Below are 21,759 nucleotides of genomic sequence, written 5' to 3'. Positions count from 1 at the left end.
GACAGTGTGGTCCATCCCAAGAGTTCCAGCTAAATGGCCACGAGTTTGAAATTGAACTTGACAGGTTGCAGAAAGATCAAGAAATATGCATAAGAATCTCTTTAAATATGCTGGATTTGTAACCATTCTGAAGAGAGTAATTAAATCTGCCCTCCTAAAATTAATTAGAAGGTCACCTGCAATGGCCTGGATTCACACTGTGGCTCCAACAGTGAGGTCACACATGACCACAACTGTGAGACTGGTGCAGGGCCGCGTCGGGTTTTGCTCTGTCCCTACACGTGGTCGCTGTTGAGTTGGAACTGTCTCGGCAGCACCTAGTAACAACAAAACTAAAGCCTTGATGGAAGCTGGGCATTTCAGAGGGTGGGTTTTCCCAAATGCACCTAATAGGAAAGGACATTTCTTCCTGGGAGTACTTTTGAGAGTTCTGGGCTGGCCATGGACCCTGGAGAACATTTGATGAGCCCTTTGGCTGATTTAATGTCCTGTCCACATTGGACACTTGTTTGGGGACCATTTCTGAAGTCACGTTGTTTATTTCTGATCGAACCAGATACTTTCCAATCCAGTTAACAGAGAAAGTTCTGTTGATGGCCTTTTTTTTTTTCTTCCCTCACTGCCTTAAAGCATGAATTGTCTACACAACGCCGCTCTTCTTGATGGTTTAGCAGAGCTTTCTTCAGGGCTTTCCCAAACTGGTCTGACTGACACCAGACCCCCTTCTCAGGAGGCAGGACACTCGGCGTCCATGTGTGTGCACGCACCGCATGCCTCGTCGGAAGTCACATTGCAATAGTCCCTTCCCTGCAATTGCTGTGGCATGGTCCCCTAAGGTATTTTTCAATACCTTCTGCAGGTGTCTCTCAGAGATACTGTGGGCGCCCTTCCAGACCACCACTATAAAGCAAAACGACAATAAAGTGAGTCACACAAAGTGCTTGGTTTCCCGGTGCCTGTAAGCTATGTTTACACTGTACTGTACTCTATTAAGTGTGCAATAGCATGAGGAAAAGTTTGAAATAGTGTAAGAATTACCAAAATGTGACAGAGACACAGAGTGAGCACGCACTCTTGGAAAATCTGCACTGATAGATTTGCTGGGCATGGGTTTGCAGCAGCCCTTCAATTTGTGAAGAATGCAATAACTGAAGTGCAATAAAGAAAGCGCAATCCGATGAGGCGTGCATGTGCTAGCCTGGGCGACGACGGCGTGTCCAGTCCTAACTCAGGACCACACCGTACATACTCCTCGGGAGGTTGGGTAATCTACTTCTATAGAGATACCACCTCCGAAACCCAGGGAGGATTTGCTATGAGGGGAATCGGGACAAAACCTCTGTATTTGAATCACCACACGGAAAAGTTGGGAGAACCCACAAGTGGTGAAGACAGACATCACTGGCCTCTCACAGACACTTGGAAGAAAGCACTCTGCCTTTAAACATTGATTATGACATGATTTCTAAGTTACTCAGCTTGAAAAAGTCCCAGTCTATGCCTAACCCACTTCCTTCGAGTCGATTCTGACTCATGGTGACCCCCACAAGGTTTCCAAGGCTATACATCTTTATGCAAGCGCACTGCCCCACTTTTCTCCTGTGGAACAGCTGGTGGGTGCAAACCACAGCCCCACCCAGGCTCCTTCATCTATGTCTAGTTTACCACGATTTTCAGTTTTTTTTTGTAAATAGGGGTTGAAGTTTATCAAATACTTTCCCTACATCTATTAAATTGATCATTTTTTTCCTGCTGATGTTCAAGTGTTAATATGGTAAATGAGTGTGGATTTTCCACTGTAACCAGACGTGTATTGCTGGGATCAGCCCCAAACAGCAATGTTGTTATGTGCAGTCGAGTCGGACCCAACTCATAACGACCCCTCCTTGGGTTTCCAAGGTGGTATCACTACAGAAGTAGATTGCCGAATCTTCCTTCTGAGAAGTGGCTCGTGGGTTTGAACCGCCAGCCTTCTGGTTAGCAGTCAAGTGCCTTAGGCACTGCATTGGCAATGGTGTAACATTATGTCTACATACTGCTGAATTTGCTTTGCTAAGACCTCATTACAGATTTATGCCTGTATCTTCAAGGACAGTGGTGATCTCTAGCTTTCTTTCCTTGCAATATTTTTGTCTGGTTTTCGTATGAATACAATGCTGGTCTCATAAGTGAATTGGGAATTTTCTCACCAATTCCATTTTCTGAATGAGTGTGTGTTAAACTGGCATCATTTCATCCTTAAATTATGGGTAGAGTTCATCAGGGAAGCCATAGCTGCAAGGGACTTCTTTTTTGTCAGGAGATTTTAAACTGCAAATTCAGTTTTTTTATAAAATGTATGATAGACAGGTACCTGTGTACATATAAACACATGTGTGAACACATGTAGAGAAAAAGACATACTATAATGTATGTTATATATTCTTTTGTGAGCTTTGATATGTTCAAGGTGTTTATTTTATTTAAGTTATCAAATTTATTGTCATAAATTTATCTGCACATGATCCCTAGGGGCTCCTCTTTCATCCTGATGTTGGTGATTTGCTGCTTCTCCCTCTCTCTCTCTGCCCCCTTCTCTCCCTCTCTCTCTCTCTCTCTGCCCTCCCTTCTCTCCCTCTCTTTCTCTCTCTCTCTCTGCACCCCCTTTCTCCCTCCTTCTCTCTCTCTCTCCCCCCACCCCTCCTCGAAGTCTGTGTCCAAAATGTTATCAACTTTATTTATCTTTGTGAGGCTGTTTCATTTTCAAATGTGTTGGGGTTTTCCAGAAATAGCTTTCTTGTTGTTTCAGTTTAATTTTATTTTATCAGAAATACAACTTAGTGTGCTTTTGTATTTTTTGAAATGGTTTAAACATGTTTTGTAGCCAGGAATATGGTCTATGGCATTTGAAGGGAATGTTGGTTGGGATTTTTATAAATATCATTTAGATCAAATTAGTTGACAGCATTTTTAAGGTCCTTGGTATCCTCAGATTTCCTGTTTGCTTGTTCTATCCCTTATGTAGAAAAGACTGTTGCAGTCTCCAACTGTCATCGTTGGTCTGTCCATTTTGTCCTTTCCGTTTGGCTACATGCAATTTGGAGCTCTGCTGAAAGGTGCACACACATTTGTAGTTGCTGTACCTGCAGAGTCAACTGACTTCTCCACGTTTGGCCATGTGTTGTCCCATCCCCAGTAACAGTTCTCGTGCTCCCTCATTCCACACTGGCAGCCAGGGGCCTGCTCTCAGCAGCACTGGGAAAGAGAGCGGCTGCTTCTCTGGGCTCTGTGTCTGGGAGCAGAGGAGAGGGACAGGCCAGGAATGGTGGGCCGGCAGCCTTTCCTACTGTGAAGCAGCCACATCACAGGACTTTCTTTCTTTTTTAATTGTGATATTTGGGTGAAAGTTTACAGAGAAAATTCACTTTCCATACAGCAACTCACTTTGTCTCATGACATTGACTGCAGTTTTCCACAATGCAACATCTCCCCTCTCACTTCCTCCTCATAGTACCTCTTCCCTGTGTCCATCCTTCCATGCACTCCTGCCCCCTGAGCCATCTCCCTGTGCATACACAGCCCTTCTATTCTCCCATGATTGGCCTCTCTGACGAGTATATCTACCTAATGTAAATGTTCAGCCCATACGCCTGTCTTTTGTTTGGCTGGAAGCCACAGGAATGGGTGCAATTCCAGACCTGAAGGGCAGCTAGAGGCCATAGTCTCAGGGGTCATATCACAGGGCTTTTACCAGGAAATCATTTCACAAGAATAGGGAGCTGCACCCCAGTGCGTGAAAGCAAAGGTGGCTGTACTCCCTGCCCTGTTACATCTGTCTGTCTGTGTGTGTGCCTCTCTCTGTCACACTCAGACACACACACCCCGCCCTCTCCCTGCAGCCGCCCTGCCTCCCCCTAGTCTCTCCTCCTGCCCACGCCCCTCACAGTGGCCTCCAGGAGATTTTATTTACCTGGCTTGCCTGTCCTTCCTCACCCATCTGCAATATTTTCTGGTTTTGATTTCATCCTGGGCTTTACTGGAACATTTTGATTTATCCTGTTCCTTGAGGTCCTTGTAAGGACAGACTGGTTAGTCACTCACCAGCACACTTCAGAGGCTTTGTGTCCCACAGCTTCCGGGAGCCATAAATTTCGGGAAGCCTGTGTATGGAGGTTGCACACAGACTTGGGCAGCCAAGAGGAGACAGCCCATGTAAATTCCTCGTTAAGAAACACCTCCGTTGCTAGCATCACCACATCCACTGCCTTACACCAAGCCTCCATCAAGTCTCTTGGGGCACCACCAGCCTCCTCGCTGCCTCTCCATGAGCAAAGAGCCTTGATTCCTCAGGAGCGGCACCCCAACTTTGCTTTGGGGATTGAAGCAGCTCGAGCTACATGGTTGCTGATGATCCTCTGCCAAGTGGGTGTAAGCTGTGAGCCAGGGCAGCCTTGTGTCTCCTTGGTCACCTTGAGCAGATGTGCCTGGTGGCAGTAGTCTGAAGAGAAATTCTGTCTGCCTGTCTGTCTGTGTCACTGGCTGACCACTAAGCCCAGACCCAAACGCAGGCCTCCATGCCTCTGTGGACGCCCTCCCACCCCACCCTCCCTGTACAGGTCAGTACACGCCAAAGGGGGACAGTGCAGAAGCATGAGGACCACGAAGGAAGGAGGACCCCTGAGCAGGACGTGGCTCAGAGAGCAGCAGGGTGGCCTGGGGGCTCAGGAGCCCGCTGCGGGGCGTCACACGATGCCTGCACTTCTCTGTGCCTCTGGACTGTCATCTGTGATGAAGCTAATGACAGAGCCAGCGTGAGAGGAAGCTGGGGAAGCGAACCAGGGCACGAGCCTAACGGCCGCGTGTAAACCACGCTCTCTCTGACCCCACGTGAGTCGCCACGTATCATCCTGTCTCTGGTCTCGCGCTGCCCTGGAGGGAAAGACAAGATGGTGGCAGGTGGGCAGTGGGTGAGTGTTCCATGAGAACATGTTGCATGCTTGTAATTTCTGAAACATGTGTAATTAAACATTAATTGACTCTCCCCTACCTATGGGGGTTCCAGGAACACAGTAATTGTGCCAGCTTTGGGAATCCCCCACTTCTTGGGTGGCTCGAACAGTTAAAAGCACTCAGCTACAAACTGAAAGTTTGGAGGTTGGAACCCACCCAGAGGTGCCTCAGAGGACAGGCCTGGCGAACTCCTTCTGCAAACTGCAGGGAGCACAGTTGTGCTCTGCAAGAGTCAGAATGCACTGGAGGACCACCCCCCCAACAGCATCATTCCCACACATGGCCAAGTATCTGGCCCATAGTAGATGCTCAATAAACGGTTACTGGTATCTCACAAGAAGGGCATTTCATACCCCCAGGAAACTGCCCTCTGACTCGATGGCTAATTGCAGATCCTCTGCCTGAGCTTTATTGTGTTTTGTAAGTAAACAGACTGGATCCGATTCTGTCTGCAGAAGAGTCCCCACCGCAGTGGGCTGGACCTCTTTGGAGACTTTGGTATATGCACTTGCTCCAGAGACATCGCAGGGATGGAATCACGTAAGTCCAGCCATTTCAGGGATAGCACTTGACTCTGTTCATGTGAAATTAATTTGCTTCAGTGTCCCACCGTTTCCTTTAATGTGTTTATGAAGCAGTTTAGCTTGTTTTGAAAAGGTCTGGCTTTCTTAGAATTCCTCACCATCCAGTAAGGTGTCCTATCAAAGGGCTCATGTGTCCCTTGGGGCTTTTTCAGGTTACAGATGCTACTCATTATTATTTAATTTCTTAATTATCTGCTAATTTTCTGAAGTGTTCCTGTAGCTTGATCTCCTTAAGCAGCCACTTACCAGCAGGTACTGAGTGTGGTGAGGAGCCAGGCTCTGGCCTGGTGGGTCTATGTCCTCAGTCAGCTTTCATCTCAGGGCCTGACCCCCTGTGGAACATTCAAGCAAGTGACGAGGCTAGTTTTGGTCATCACTGTTTCTCCCTTGCTTTATAATCTGATTTCAAAAAATCAAAACAAACAAACTTGTCACCATAGAGTCTGTTCTACCTCATGGCAGCCCCGTGTGTTACACAGGCTCTCTATAGGGTATCTCCAGCTGTGACCTTAAGGATGCAGACCTCCAGGCCTTTCTGCCATGGCACTGCTGGGTGGACTCAAACCACTGACCTTTTGGTCAGCAGTTGAGTACAAATTGTCTGTGCCCTGCAGAGACCTTTATAATCTGAGTAAGCATCCCCAAGCACTTGACTGTTAATCAGCAGGTTAGTGGTTCAAATCCACCAGCCACTCCTCAGAAGGAAGATGGGGCAATCTACATCTGTAGTGATACTGCCTCAGAAACCCAAGGAGGGGTCGCTATGAGTTGGATCTGACTCGACGGCGCATAACAACAACAACAACAAGCATCCCCAAACTCGCCTTGATTATTTGGCAACAAGTCTTAGAGTTTGGGCCTAGTGAACATTGTGAGTTAGGCTAAGGGCTGCCCCTAGCCTTTCCTTCCCCTCTGAATTTGGCAGATGTTCCCAAGGCCCCAGATGACTTTGTCACTAGAAGTGCTGACCTAGTCCTTAGGCAGCCCAAACACAGAGGGTTAAGTACAGTGACTTCATGGAAGGAGCTGGCTAGAGACTGGGTTACCACTTGTGGTGCCTTAGGTTGTAAACAGAGCAAACACACTCTGGAAGGTGAAGTGTCTGCTGAATCAGGAAATAGTTTTATTCTTTTTCCAGAGGGGAAGAAATAGCAACCATAATGGTAGCTGCTAGCATTGTCTTGTGTACACCCCAACCCTTCACATGAGGCTTTGTCTCTAGTCCTTTCTGATCCTTTCACCTCCTCGACCTTCACAACTCATTCCCAGCCCAACACATATCTAATACACATCTGAGTCATAGGAGCAAATAACTAAAATAAAACTTTGAGTCCAGTCCATTCAGCACTGGGGGACAGTGAGCCCAAAGCTCACAGACACCAGATAGCAACACTGACTCTAGAAACCTTTCCAAGATGCCCTTTCCCACCCAGGAGCCTCCCCTGCCTCTCCTGGTCTCCTCCTTCCTTCATCATCTCTCTCAGCTTCATTCACTGCCCCCACCTCTGCAGGAAGCCGGTTGGGGCAAGAAGGCACCTTTCGCCCATTTAGAGAGAGGACAAAGAAGCCTGACCTCCAACATCAGCTATCTGCCACATGTGGCTTTGGACCTCTCCTAGCAGCTCAGTCCCCTGGCCTTGAGGATCCCATCTTCTAACTTTGGGACATTGTCTTCAATGTCCCTTTTATAACAGATGTCTGCAGTGATGACATCTTGGCCAAGAAACAATTCCCTTCCAGCACCAGCCACGAGCTGTAGCTCCCTTCCACCCTGGTCTTATTTTTATTTGCTGACATTTTGCTGTCGTTCCTGCTTGCTGCTGAGTTGGCATAGACTCCTAGCTACCTCTTGAACACTGCCCGGTCCTGAGCCAGCCTCAGGGGCACTGGTATGCCCGAATCTATTGTTGTGACCACTGTGTTTTGGGTGACTTCCAACCTAAGAGTTCTTATTCCAGCACTAGTGTTTCCAGCATTTCGTTCTGTTGTGCAGAGGGTCACTAGGAGGTGGTGCCAACTCAATGGCACCTAACAACAACATAACAGACAGAGCTCTGCTGTGATCCATGAGGCTCCCATTGGCTAATTTTCAGAAGTGGATTGCCAGGCCTTTTTTCCCCACCTGTCTTAGTGTGGAAGCTCTACTGGAACCTGTCCCCCACCATGAGTGACCCTACAGGTGTTGGACATACTGGCAGCATCTCTCCCAGGACAACAGCAACATGGAAGCCACCACAGCAGGACAGACTCACTGAGTTGGGGGTGGGGTGGGTGGGGTGTGCTGATATTTGCAACCAATTTGTGTCAGTATTAAAAGAAGCTGCCTCTTGTTCAGATTGTGTTGGTGGGTTTTTTTAAAGTGATTTTGAATCAAATAACCCACATGTTTGCAGTTTCTTATTAAAATACTCAAAATTGAAATGCAGTCCTTTTATGTCCTCACATTTAAATATAAAGTGGAAATAGTGAACCTCCAAAGGGAACATTATGATCTTCTTTCAAAATTTGAAAAACTGTAAAATCATCTAAAACTGTCTTCTGTCTGATAAATAGTTAACCGCAGCTTCAGTAATGAGTCCTTTAATTGGTCTAGATTAGCTTTCTGTTGCTGCGTAACAAATTACTAACCATTTAGCAGCTTAAAATAACACCCACGTGTTAGCTTATAGTCCCAAATGCAGAGTCCAGTGTGGAGGAGAGTGACAGTAACTGGTGAGAAGCATAGTTTGAGGAATCATGTCTCCCCATGCACACCAACCAGAAACTTCAGACCTTTGAGGTAACACAAGACTGTCCTGTGGCTGATGGTCCCCTTTCCATGATTATTATTTTTTATGCCAAGCTGCTTCTCCTTTGAAGAGCACCCTGCACTGAGTCTGTCCTTATTTAATTTGTTTAAAGTTAGTGATTAACCCTGATAGTGCAGATCAAATGCAGCACCTCCCCATGATCAGAGCACAGTGACTGAGGCTTCCCGGCAATCATTACTAGTGAACAAGATGTCTTCTGACAACCTGCACCTGAAATGTGATGGGCACAGCCAGGTTGCTGTGGTGTAATGTTTGGTTTTGTCTGTTTATGGTTATGTACACTTCTTCAACACTGTAAGTCAATGGGTGCTAACAACTGTGTTGGCTTGTATGTTTCTATGATGCTGGACCACCATTGGTCTGACAGTTTGTTGTACTGTGGTGTCTTGCATGACCAGCAGGGCCACCCATGGTGGACAGGTTTTAGTGGAGTTCAAGACTAAGACAGACTGGAAATAAGGATGGGACCATCCACTTCTGAAAAAAATTGGCCAGTGAAAATCTTATGAATAGCAGGGAAACCCTGTCTGGTATATCACTGGAAACCTCTATGAATAGCCATGAAACATTACCTGATATAGTGCTAGAAGGTGGGTCCCTCAAAAGACAACTAGGGGATAGCTGCCTCCGCAAAGCAGAGTTGACCTTAATGACATGGATGGATTAAAGTTTTCAGGACCTAGCTTGCATGTTGCTATGAAGCTGGAGGCTATACCACTGGCATATCAAATACATGCAGGGTCACTCATGGTGGACTGGTTTCAGCAGAGCTTCCAGATTAAGAAAGACTGGTAAGAAGGATGGGACCATCCACTTCTGAAAAACTCATCCAGTGAAAACCCTATGAATAACAGTTAAACACTACCTGATATATTACTAGAAAACTTTATGAATAACCTTGAAGCATTGTCTGATATAGTGCTGAAAGATGGGACCCTCAGGTTGGAAGGCCCTCAAAATACAACTGGGGAAGGGCTGCCTGGTCAGAGAAGAGTTGATCATAATGATGTGGGTGGAGTAAAGCTTTTGGGACCTTCGTTTGCTGATGGAGCATGAGTCAAAATGGGAAGAAACAGCTGCAAACATTCACTAACAATCAGAATGTAGAATGTATGAATCTAGGAAAATTAGAAGTTGTCAAAAATGAAATGGAACTCATGATGATCTATATTCTAGGCTTCAGTGAGCTGAAATGGACTGGTTTTAACAATTTTCAGACAATCATAGGATACACTATGCTGGGGATGACAATTGAAGAGAAATGGCGTGGTATCCATCATCAAAAAGAACATTTCAAGGTCTATCTTGAAGTGCCATGCTGTCAGTGATAATATCCATATGCCCATAAGGAAGACCAGTTAATACGACTATTATTCAAATTTCTGCACCAACCACTGAAGCCAAAGATGAAGAAGTTGAAGATTTTTACCAACTTCTGCTGTTTGCAATTGACCAAACATGCAATCAAGATGCATTGATAATTATTAGTGATTAAAATGCAAAAGTTGGAAACAAAGACTCATCAGTATTTGGAAAATAGGGTCTTGATGATAGAAATGACACTGGAGAATGCATGATAAAATTTTGCAAGACTAGTGACTCATTCATTGCAAATATCTTCTTTCAACAATATAAATAGTGGCTATACATGTGGACCTGGACAGATGGAATACACAGGAATCAGATTGACCACATCTGTGGAAAAAGGAGACGGAGAAGCTCAATATCATCAGTCAAAACAAGGCCAGGGGCTGACAGGAACAGATGATCAACTACTCATATGCAAATCAAGTTGAAGCTAAAGACAATTAAAACAAGTCCACAAGAGCCAAAATATGGCCTTGATTGTATCCCAGTGAATTTAAAGATGATCTGAAGAATAGATTTGAAGCATTGAATACCGATGTCCAAAAACCAGGCAGCTTGTGAGGTGACATTGAGAATATCTTACATGAAGAAAGAAAAAGGTCATTAAAAACACAGGAAAGGAAAAAAAGACCAAATGGATGTCAGAGTAGACTCTGAAACTTGCTCTTGAAGGAAGCATAGCTAAAGTAAATAGAAGAAATGACAAGACAAAAAAAAAAAAAAAAAAAAAAAAAAAAAAAAAAAAAAAAACCTGAGTAGAAGATTTCAAAGAACACCTCAAGAAGACAAATTCAATTATAATGAAATGTGCAAAGACCTGGAGTTAGAAAATCAAAAAGGAAAAACATGATTGGCATTTCTCAAGCTGAAAGAACTCAAGAAAAAATTCAAGCTTTGACTTGCATTATTGAAGGATTCCATGGGCAAAATATTGAATGATATAGGAATCAGGGAAGATGGAAGGAATATGCAGAGTCACAGTGCAAAAAGGAATAGGTCAATGTTCAACTATTTCAGGAGGTGGCATATGATCAAGAACCAATGGTGATTAGGTGATCAAGTATGTCAAGGCAAAAGGGAATACACCCATGACCATATGTAAGTCTGGCAGATGATACTTCTACATACATATTTGTATGTGCCATAAAAATGTCCATATAAATAGAACCAATGGGGCAAAGTTATGATAACTTCTTAGACATAGTCAACCACCCTAAGGGAGCAAGTTGTTGGACCTATGGGCTCAGGGCCATCGTTGTAGGGGCATCAAGCTCAATTGGCATAACATACTACACACACAAAAAAATTATTCTACATCCTACTTTGGTGAGTAGCAATAGGGTCATAAAAGCTTTCAAGCAGCCATCTAGCTGCAACAATTGATCTCTCCTCATCTAGAGCACAGAAGAATGAGGAGAACCAAAGATGCTTGGACACAATTAGTCCAAAGGACTAGTAGACCATGCTAACCTCAGCCCACATGATTGTGCAACCAGAAGAACTATATGGTGCCCAGCTACCACTGTCAACAGCTCAGAGAGGGATCAATGCAGGATCCTAGATAGAGTGTAAGAAAAATGTAGAACAAAACTCAAAATCATAAAAGAGATTGGACTTACTGGTCTCACAGAGCCTAGTGAAACCCCTGAGATTATGGCACCAAGTTATCCTTCAGGCCTGGAATTGCACTTACTCTTGTGGTTTCCAGTCAAACAATGGACAAGCATATAGGGTGAACATTTACACCAGGTAGGTACTGTCCTTAGAAAAATCAACTATGGGAGATCAGAAGGGCAGTATTGCACAGAGAGCTATCTCAGAGGGCATGAATGCACAGGAAAGAAGGAAAAGGTAACCACAGAGAGGAAATGGGAAGAGATCTATTACTTTATGGGGATTGCAATCAACATCATGAAACAAAATGTGTATGAACTACACCATGGAAAATGAATTTGCTTTGGAAACTGTCACTTAAATCATAATAAAAAAGAAAGAAAGAAAAACAAGAAGAAAAAACAATGGTATTGAAGGGAGAAGTTGAAGCTGCACTGAAGGAATTGGTGAAAAACAAGCCTCCATGAATTGACAGAACACCTACTGAGATGTTTGAACAAATGGATGCAGCCCTGAAGGCACTTACTTATCTATGCCAAGTAATGTGGAGGACAGTTACCTGGCCAACTGACTGGAATAGATCAACATTTGTGCCCACTCCAAAGAAAGGTGATCCAACAGAAGGTGTAAATTATCGAACAATATTATTAATATCAAACACAAGTAAAATTTTGCAGAAGATAATTCAAAAATGGTTTCAGCAGTATATAGACAGAGAACCTCTAGAAAAGCAAACTGGATTCAGAAGAGGACATGGAACAAGGGATATCATTGCTGATGTCAGATTGATCTTGTCTGAAAGCAAATACCAGAAAGATGTTTACCTGTGTCTTATTGACTATGCAAAAGCATTCAACTGTGTGGATCATAACAAAGTATGGATAATATTGCAAAGAATGAGAGTTACAGAACACTTCATTGTGCTCATGAGGAACCTGTACATAAACCAGGAGGCTGTCATTTGAACAGAACAAGGGGATACTATAGAGTTTAAAATCAAGAATTATGTGCATCAGAGTTGTATCCTTTCACCATAATTATTCAATCTGTATGCAGAGCAGATAATTGGAGAAGCTGGACCATATATCAAAGAATGTGACATCACGATGGGAGGAAGAATCATTAACAACCTTCAGTGTGCAGATGACGCAACCTTGCTTGCTGAAAGTGCACATGACTTGAAGCACTAACTGATGAAGATCAAAGACCACAGTCTGCAGCATGGATTACACCTCAGTATAAGGATAAAGAAAATCCTCACAACTGGACCGATAAGCAGCATCAGAATAAATGGAGAAAAGATTGAAGTCAGAAACTTCATTTTACTTGGACCCATAATCAGCACCCATGGAAGCAGCAGTCAAGAAATTAGATGATGTATTACACTGGGCATATCTGTTCCAAAAGACCTCTTTAAAGTGCTGAAGAGCAAAGATGTCATTTTTAAGACTAAGGTGCGCCTAACCCAAGCCGTGGTATTTTCAATCACCTCTTGTGCATGGGAAAGCTGGACAGTTAATAAGGAAGGCTGAGGAAGAGTTGACGTTTTTGAATTGTTATATTGCTGGTACTGGTGAAGATTACTGACAGTACCGTGGACTGGCCGAAGAACTGACAAATCGGCCCCGGAGGAAGTGCAGCTGGAGTGCTCCAGGGAAGCAAGAATGGCCAGGCCTTATCTTACCTACTTTGGTCATGTTGTCAGAAGGAACTACGCCCTGGAGAAGGCTATTAGGCTTGGTAAAGTAGAGGGCAACCAAAAAAGAAGACCTTCAACAAGATGGATGGGCACAGTAGCTGCAATAATAGACTCAAATATAGCAAGGATTGTAAGAATGGTGCATGACTGACTGGGCAGTGTTTCTTTCTGTTGTACACAGGTTGCTATGAGTCACAGCCAACTCAACAGCACCTAACAACAACAAAAGCATGTTGATCATAGCACTATTTATAATAGCAAACAGATGAAAACAGCATATGTGCTCATCAACAGATGAATGAGTGACCAAACTATGCACATACACACAATGGAATCCTGTGCAACATTAGGGAATAATGAAGAATCTGCAAAACACCTCATAATGTGGATGATCTTGAAAGACATTACACTGAATGAAATTAGTCAATCATAGAAGCATAAATATCATATAAGTCTATTATAAAAAGTCAAGGAAAAGTTTACACACAGAAGGGAATTTTCTTTTTTGGTTACCAGGCATGTGAGGGGAAGGAGAATAGATGATTAGTTAAGAGAAGGGTGTTGACATGGGTGAAAGGAAAAGCAATATAACAAAAGACTGTGACTAGCATAATATCACTAAAGAAAAGGAAGACCCTGAGTGGTGCATATGAGGTACAGACAATAAAGGCAAATATTAATGCAGACACACTACTGCATTACCAGTAACACCAAACATTAATCTGTGGGTGGATACACAGGTAGGCAGGCAAAGAAATCAGATATAGACAGGCAAACAGGAATGTTCCCATGACCAACAAGATGAAATAAAACAAAGTTTACCTGAGAATCTATAATTTATATTGTTGTATGTACACACATATGAACAAGTGTAGAAATAAAGACATTTGTAGCAAAAATGACCTGACGGCACCTAACAACAACAACCACATCCCACCTGGATTCAGAGATAATCTGAAGTATAGATTTGGCACATTGAACACCAATGACAGAAGAACAGAAAAATTGTGGGATGACATCAAGGACCTCATACTTGAAAAGAACAAAAGGTCATTGAAAAAACAGGAACAAGAAAGGAAGAAAAGACCAAAAGGGTTGTCAGAAAAGACTTGAAACTTGCTATTGAAAGTAGAGTAGCTAAAGTGAATGGAAGAAACACTGATATATAAAAGCTGAACAGATTTCAAAAGGTACCTCAAAAGGACTAAGTGAAGTATTATGAAATTTGCACTGGTGTTAGAAAACCAAAAGGCAAGAGCACGTTTGACATCTCTCAAGCTGAAAGAGCTGATGAAATAACTCAAGTCTCACATTTCAATTTGAAGGATTCTATGGACAACATCTTCAGCCAAAACAAGGCCAGGAGTTGACTGTGGAACAGACTATCAATTGCTCATATGCAAGTTCAAGTTGAAGCTGAAGAAAATTAAAACAAGTCCAAAAGAGCCAAAATATGACTTTGATTATATCCCACCTAAATGTAGATGTCATCTGAAGAATAGATTTGATGCACTGAATAACTGAAAACCAAATGAGCTGTGGGATGAAATCAAGAATATCATACATAACAAATGTAGAAGGTCATTAAAAAGACAGGAAAGTAAGAAAGACCAAAACGGATGTCAGAAGAGACTCTGAAACTTGCCCTTGAACAGGGAGTAGTTAAAACAATGGAAGAAGTGACAAGATAAAAGAGCTGAACAGAAGTTTTCAAAGAGCAGTTCAAGAAGACAAAGTCAATTTTTATAATGAAATGTGCAAAGACCTGGAGTTAGAAAACCAAAAGGGAAGAACACTCTCAGCATTGCTCAAGCTGAAAGAACTGAAGAAAAACTTCAAGAGTCAAGTTGCAATATTGAAAGATTCTATGGGGAAAATATTGAATAATGCAGGACACATCAAAATAAGATGGAAGGAATACATGAGTCACTGTACAAAAAAATTGTTTAACATTCAACTATTTCTGGAGATGGCATATGATCAAGACCCAATGGTATTGAAGGAAGAATGCACTGAAGGAATTGCTGTAAAATAAAGCTTCAGGAGTTGATAGAATACCCATTGAGATATGGGTATTCTATACCAAATGCTGTGCTGGAGGCCCTTACTCATCTTTTAAGTAATTTGGAAGACATCTACCTGGCCACCTGACTGGAAGAGATCCATATTTGTACCCATTCCAAAGAAAGGTGATCCCACACAATGTGGAAATTATCAAACAATATCATTTATATCACATACAAGTAAAATATTTCTGGAGATAATTCAAAAATGAATGCAGCAATGTATTTACAGGGACTGCCAGAAATTCAAGCTAGATTCAGGAGAGGATGTGGAATGAGGGATATCATTGTTGATGGCAGCTAGATCTTGGATGAAAGCAAAGAATACTGGAAAGATGTTTACCTGTGTTTTACCAACTATGCAAAGGCATTTGACCATGCTTTTGTTGTTATGTGCCGTCGAGTCGGCCCCGACTCATAGCGACCCCTCCTTGGGTTTCTGAGGCAGTAACACTACAGAAGTAGGATTCCCCAACCTTCCTTCCAAGGAGTGGCTGGTGGGTTTTACCATGCAGATCATAACAAATTATAGACAACAGGAATTTCAGAGCTCTTAATTGTGGTCATCAGGAACCTGTACATAGATTAAGAGTCAGTTGTTCAAACAAGAGAATACTGCATGGCTTAAAATCAGGAAAAGCGTGCATCAGGGTAGTGTCCTTTCCCATTACTTCTTCAGTCTTTATGTTGAACAAATAATCTGTGAAGCTGGACTATATGAAGAGACATGTAGCAACAGGATGGCAGGAAAACTCACTAACTCATATCTGCAATATGTAGATGACACAGTCTTGCTGAAAATGAAGAAGACTTGAAACACTTATTGATGAAAATCAAAGACTACAGTCTTCAGTGGGAGCTCTGGTAGTGTAGTGCCTAAGGCACTTGACTGCTAATCAGAAGGCTGGCGGTTCAAGCCCACCAACCACTCCTCAGAAGGAAGATGGGGCAATCTACTTCCATAGTGATACTGCCTCGGAAACCCAAGGAGGGGTTGGTATGAGTCAGGTCGGACTCGATGGCACATAACAACAACAACAACAACAACAACACCGTCTTCAGTATAGATTATAACTCAACATAAAGAAAACAAAAAACTTCACAGTTGAACCAATGAGTTACATCATGCCAAATGGAGAAAGGATCGGAGTTGCCAAATACTTCATTTTACTCAGATCTACCATGCGTGTCCATGGACACAGCTGTCCGGAAATCAAATGACATATTGCATTGGGCAAATGTGCTGCAAAAGACCTCTTTAAAGTATTAAAAAGCAAAAATGTCTCTTTGAGGACTAAGGCGCACCTAAATTAAGCCATGGTATTTTCAATCACCTTATATACATGTGAAAGCTGGACAATGAATAAGGAAAACCAAAGAAGAGCTGATGTCCAAGCTCAATTGGCATAACATAGTATACAAAACATTGTTCCACCTCCTACTTTGGTGAGTAGCAACTGGGATCTCAAAAGCTAGCAAGCTGCCATCTAGATGCAATGATGGGTCTCTCCTCATCCAGAGCAAAGAAGAATGAAGAAAACCAAAATTCATGGAAACAATTAGTCCTAGCAACTAGTACACCATCCAATCTGCAGCCTATACAACTATGAGACCAGAAGAACTAGATGGTGCCCAGCTACCACTGTCATCCACTTGGGAGGGGATCTATGTAGGAGATCCTGGATTGAGAGGGAGAACAATGTGGAACAAAACTCAAAATCATTTGGAGAAAAAAAAAAAATAAAAAGGTGGGGACCAGGTTTGCTGGTCCGATAGAGCCTGGTGGAACCACTGAGACTATGGCCCCTAGCTGCCCTTCAGGTCTGGAATTGAACCCACACCTGTGGTTTCCAGCCAAACAAAATACAGGCATATGAGGTGAACATTGACCTCAAGTGGATACACTCCTTGGAGAGAACAATCATGGGAGAAAGAAGGGCAGCTTGTGTACAGGGAGACAGCTCAGGGGACAGGAGTGTATGGAGATATGAACACTGGGAAGAGGTAACTATGGGGAGGAAGTGGGAAGGGAGCTGTTGCATTGTGGTAAACTGTGGTCAATGACATGAGACAAAGTATATGTGAACTGCTGTATGGAAAGTGAATTTGCTCTGTAAATATTCACCCAAATCACAATTAAAAAAATAGAGAGAGAGAGAGAATAAACTCCTGTTTGTTAAGGTTAAAAAAAAAAAAAAAAAAAGAGAGAAGAAGAAGAAGAGCTGATGTCTTAAAACGGTGGTGCTGGTGAAGAATACTGGAAATACCACCGACTGCTGCAAGAACCAACAGATCTGCCCGAGAAGAGGTGCAGCCAGAGCACTCCCTAGAAGTGAGAGTGGCCAGACTTAACCTCCCGCACTCCGGTCATGTTGGGAGAAGGGCCGTCCCTGGGGCAGATCACAGTTGGTAAAGTAGAGGGTCAGTGAACAAGGGGAAGACCCTCACCGAGCGGGACTGGCCCAGCGGCTGTGATGTTGGGCCCAGCAAACGCCATGAAATGGTGCAGGACCAGGCCGGCTTTTGTTCTGTTGTTATAGCGTCTGTATGAGTCAGAGCGGGCTCAACGGCACCTAACAAACCGACTATCTCTCTTTGTGAGTACAGAGCGAGACTTGTTAGCACCACCCACGGCAGGGCATTAAAGCACAGGGCCTTTGCTGGCGCCCACCGTGAGCATCACAGCTCAGTCTTAACTTCTCAGGATGGCATTTAGTTTGAACAGAGTCGAATGTAATCATTTTAAAGCTACTTAACGTTCATTACATTCAATGGGGCTGATGTACTTCCTCTTCAGAGAACAGGGTGCTATGGATTGAATTGTTACCCCCCAAATATGTACTACATTTCCAGCCCCTGCACTTGTAAATATGATCCTGTCTAGAAATAAGATTTTCTTTGTTATGTTAATGTCATGAGCTGTCATGTTCATGTTTCTTGCTTTGTTATGTTATGTTAATGTTAATGGGGCAGGTCCTCATCTTAACCAGTGCTGAGATATACCAAGAGAAGAGGTGACACAGAGCCACAGGGGAAGACAGGTGACAAGTGACAACTGTCTACAGGGAACTGGGGGCATACCCAGGGTGATGTGAGGAAAGACCGACATAGCAGAGACCCTGACTTGGGCTTTCAGCCTCCAGAATTAAGCAAATCAATTTCTGAACTTGAAAGCTGCCTGCTGTTGGGAGTTGTGTTCCAGCAGTACTAAAATGCTAAGACAGAGGAGGGCAAAAACATCAATGGCCAAGTTCAGTCCCTCACTGTCCACGGTGTGTTGGACTGCCTGATATGTCATAATTATTTAATTTACTCACTTAGTGAAATTTCATATATTTTATTGGGTATGACTGTGAAACTTTTGGAGAGGACTAGCACAGGCATTATGAAAATCCATGAAAAAGAGTAAATAAATGACTAAGAATGTAACAAATAAACAAACGAACACATGAATAAGTAAGTGTAAATAGAGTGATTCCTGAATCAGTGAATTGCCATTTCCAGCACATTCCTACATGAAAGTACTTAAGCTGAGCTTTGAGCTGAGAGACGCTCCTTACCACTAGATGTGGTGGTGACGGGAGAATTTGATCCACATACCCCTTCCTGTGAATAAGAGTATGGCATCAGGATTGGACGGAGACTCATTAACAACCTGTGGTGTGGAGATGACACAACCTTGCTTGTCGAAAGTGCAGCTGACTTGTGAGGCTGGCACAGAGCTCAGCAGTAGCTCATTCTGTTGTCCAATGACCACTTGAGGGCACCTCAGCAACAATGTGTCCAAATCCATACCCACATCCATATCATGCATCACTGTCACCTTCTATCTGCACCTAATTTAGATCTGTGAGTGCATCTATCTTATCCAAACCGATGTCAGTCTATACCTGCAGCTGCACACATTCACACATGCAAACACACCTTTATTCTCCAAATAGACTTTTCACCAAAGAAAACAGTGACATCGAGTAAATTCTGACACACAGCAACCCTAGAGGCAGAGAACTGCCTGTGGGGTTGCAAGGCCACCATCTCTATGGAAGCAGACTGCCTCATCTTTCTCCAACAGTATGGTTGGTGGGTTCAAACCACTGACCTTTGGTTGGCACCCAAATGCTTTAACCACTGAATTATGGTTGTTGCTGTTGTCAGGTGCTGCCGAGTCGTCTCCCACTCATAGAGACCCTATGCACTGCAGAACGAAACACTGCCCGGTCCTGTGTCAGTCTCATGATCCCTGCTACACCTGAACCCATCATTGCAGCCACTGTGTCCATCCATCTCATTGAGGGCCTTCCCCCCCTTCGCTGACCCTCCACTTTACCAAGCATGATGTCCTTCTCCAGGGAATGGCCCCTTCTGGCAACATGATCAAAGTAGGTGAGACGAGTGGTTGGTAGGTTCAAACCACCAGCCATTTGGTTGGCAGCCAAGTGCCTTACTCACTGGGCGAGCAGAGCACCTGGAGCTCTCACGGGACTTGCACATTGATTGGCGGCTTCTTGCGTCAGTGGGCCTACTTTAAACCTGGTTGCTGAGCAGCATTAGCCACGTTAAAGCCGACTCTACAAGCCATAACCCGCCATTTGTTAGGTCGGCTTCAACTGAGAGGCAATGAGCCTGCTCATGGGCTCCGTGGACCAGTGCCAAGTGGACAGTGAGAGTGACAGGTGCTGGACTTCTGGTTTCTCTGAGTAAGCACTTCTTACTCTTCCTGTAAATGACCAAGGCTTTGAAATAACAGAATTCCCACTTTTATTCACCTGGTATCTCTATTCTTCGTGTTATAATTCAAGTGGAGTCAGGAATGATGATTTCACTCTAAATAACATGGTTTGAAAAACAAACACTGTTTAGTGACATTCAAGCATTAGGCACAGAGCTTTCATTCCTGGTGTTTCAAGCTTACTGGGTTTCCGGGACCATCTCTAAAACTGTCTCCCTGTCGCTTGCTATTTTCTACTGCACAGCTTGAAGATATTACTCAGATAGGAAGGATCAGCCTTTTTATTAAAAAAATATCTTTTCTCCAGTCACATATGTGCTTTCCTTTTGCCAAGAAGAATATGTCATAATCAGGAAATGCCTCAAAGGCGAACATGTGAATCACAAAACCCTCAGGCAAAGAGAAACACGTGGGTTCCATATGAAACTTCAAACCTCATACAAATTGACGGCGTCAGCCAATAAATAATCCCCACATGGTAACAAGTAAAATTTAAGGAACAAAACGTTCCTAATATTTAAATCATATAAGCAGAATTTATGCTTGAAAAAGAGATTCATGAAAAAAATTATACCTGTAAATTTTACTTAAGACAAGTGTTGTTAAATGAAAAAAAGTGAAGACATGTTGTATATGTCAAGTAGATTAATAAGGCCTTACAATATGTCTTCAATGCATCAGTTATGAATTTTAGAAGACAATAGATTTCCCAACCATTTAAATAACCCAAACAACATATAACATTGGGCAAATCTGCTGCAAAAGACTTCTTTAAAGTGTTCAAGAGCAAAGATGGCACTTTGAAGACTAAGGTGAGCCTGACCCAAGCCATGGTAGTTTCAAAGCCGCATATGCATGTGAGAGTCGGGCAATGAATAAGGAAGACCAAAGAATTGATGCATTTGAACTGTGTTATGGTGAAGAACTCTGAATGTACTGTGGACTGCCAGAAAAATGGTCGAACCTGTCTGGGAGATAGTACAGCTGGAATGCCGTTTAGAAGTGAGAATGGCCAGACTTTGTCTTTCATACTTCAAGCATGCTGTCAGAAGGGACAAGTCCATGGAGAAGAACATCATGCTTGCTAAAGTAAAAGGTCAGTGAAAAACAGGAAGACCCTCAACAACATGGACTGGCTCCGTGGCTGTGACACTGGGCTCAAGCATGGCACCGGTTGTGAAGATGGGGCAGGACCAGGCAGTGTTTTGTTCTGTTGTCCATGGGGTTGCTGAGTTGGAGTCAACTTGATGGCACCTAACAGTAGCAGACATTTATTATTACTGGTAATAATGTATTTAGACATATACACTGTGTTTTATCTTTGTAGTCTGTGGTAATATTTTAGTTTTGGTTCTGTCATAGTAAAATGTCTAATTTTTTTTATATCAAAGAATTACAAAGACTTCCATGATAAAGTCATTCAATAATTATTAATTGGTTAACTGAATTTCTTGGGCACAACAAAATGAGTTAAGATTTTGAACATAAACTTTGCCTAGGATTGATATATGAAAGTGTGAATTTTTTTTTAATTTCCATTTTTGCAAAATTGTGAATACAAGAAAATATTGCACTTTGTGTTATTGGCTTAAAAAAATGAGATAATTGTCAATTAGCTTAAATTAAAAAAACTTTATGACTGTAAACATTTCATTACTGTACTCTTTTTAACAAGGATTTATTTTGATATTGATTTATGGAAAAATTAAAAAAGTGTATCTAAGGTGAAAGCTAAAGTAAGACAAATGAAGTGAGGAACCTGTCAATAGTCACTCCTCATTGCTATCCTTTAATATTTTATTGTGCTTTTGGTAAAGGTTTACATGGTAACATAGGTTCTCATTTAACAATTTCTATACATTTTCTTGCTCGGGTAGCATAGTGCCTAAGGCACTTGACTGCT

Source organism: Orycteropus afer, unplaced genomic scaffold, assembly GCF_000298275.1.
Source record: "Orycteropus afer afer isolate SDZICR_OR568_19922 unplaced genomic scaffold, OryAfe1.0 scaffold00527, whole genome shotgun sequence".
In the NCBI taxonomy this organism is placed as follows: domain Eukaryota; kingdom Metazoa; phylum Chordata; class Mammalia; order Tubulidentata; family Orycteropodidae; genus Orycteropus; species Orycteropus afer.
Note: the sequence above shows the minus strand (reverse complement) of the source record.